The sequence below is a fragment of the Myxocyprinus asiaticus genome, chromosome 39 (genome assembly GCF_019703515.2).
Source record: "Myxocyprinus asiaticus isolate MX2 ecotype Aquarium Trade chromosome 39, UBuf_Myxa_2, whole genome shotgun sequence".
Classification (NCBI taxonomy): domain Eukaryota; kingdom Metazoa; phylum Chordata; class Actinopteri; order Cypriniformes; family Catostomidae; genus Myxocyprinus; species Myxocyprinus asiaticus.
In genome coordinates this window covers 23,638,358-23,639,917 of record NC_059382.1, presented here as the reverse complement: position 1 = coordinate 23,639,917, position 1,560 = coordinate 23,638,358, and positions in this window count along the sequence as shown.

The window sequence follows — 1,560 nt, the reverse complement described above, 5'->3', positions numbered from 1 at the left end:
TATTTGTGTCCTGTAGTTTTTATTTATTTTCTCAACTATATCTCTATAAAGTTTAATTAAATTATTATATCCTCAACTATATATAATTACGCTTTAAAATGTCTTGAACTTAAAATAATGTGCTGTACCTTATTGGGGTGCACTGAACAAAAAATTTTTTCACTCCAAATAGCATTACATTTCAAAACATAAAGTGAAACTGATAAGTTCGTTAAGATCAATTCTACTTTTCTAGTTGGTTGAGTAATTGAAGCTTTAAACAAGATTTTATCGCCAACACATTAAAGTTATTTTCAAACTTTGCTTGCTGTTGTAACATTCCATATCGGTATACAGTTTCCCCCCTTGAGTTTTTAAATCAAAATCTCACAAAACCAAACTCCTTCAAACTGGTTAGACGTTTGATACTCCCTTATTAGCACGAAGAATACAACTTTTCAAATGGCTGTTGACTTCAGGGATATAATGCTAGAGTGCTAATTGAGAATATGCTCCTACTGCTGCCCACTGCAACAGTATCGGTTTCACTGCATTCTGCGAATGACCAAATAATTTTGGTAAACAATCCCCCAAAAAATTGCATCATCATGCAACACTCTTCAGAGAGACTAAAGTATACAGTACAGTATACTTCAAAGAGTTCAATATGTATTGCCTACATTTTGCTCAAAGACTGAACTGATGCAAACTTCTTTTACTTCTCAAAGTTTTAATTCTAAAGGGATCTGAATGTTTTTAGGGCCTTTGTGCTGCAAATGCCTGTCCAACTCCATATTATACGTTCAGTGTTTGGGTGAAAATAAATATTACAGGAAGGATGTTTTGATCCAAATTATTTAAAAAATAATATATATATATATAAGTATTCTATAAACAAATTAATCTCCATTGTGATTGTATCAGTCACTGTGAGCCCACTTTAAACATTCTTAGTGGCAAATCTATTCCCCTCACTTTATAAAAACAATTTAATAGGGGGCCTTTAGTCCCTGCAACAAAAGGCATTTTCAGCCTAAATACTATCCTTTGCCTTTCCTAGTTGCAGAAAAAACATTTGATTTAATCACCTTGAATGAACAGAAAATGACAAACAAGTATTTTGTCTCAATATAAATATGATAATTTAGCGATTCTCATTAGCTATATGTATAACCTATTCTTATAGTTTTAGATCAAATGACACCGAACTCAACCTATAGACATTGCACGCAATGGCATCATGGACTAGGAAAAATTTCAGTGCATAGTGACAAACAGGTGCTTAGAAAAGTGCTGTGGTAGTTATTGTTGCTATCAAATCTTTTGAGAGAAAATAAAATCAAAAGTGCCTTTTACCCCGGGGTCCTTCAGCCCGGTTGTACCCTACTGGGGCACTGCACCCCATTAGACCCGGCCATGAAGTAAATATGAACCTTATCTATAATATTTATTCTAACACCAGAACTAATGCTACTTTCACGTTGTGTCAGAATTACCATAATTATGAAATGACAGATAAAAAATTCTAGTCTGAGCGGGCCTGTGTCATTAATTTCTGTCAATGCTTATAATACCAGGTGA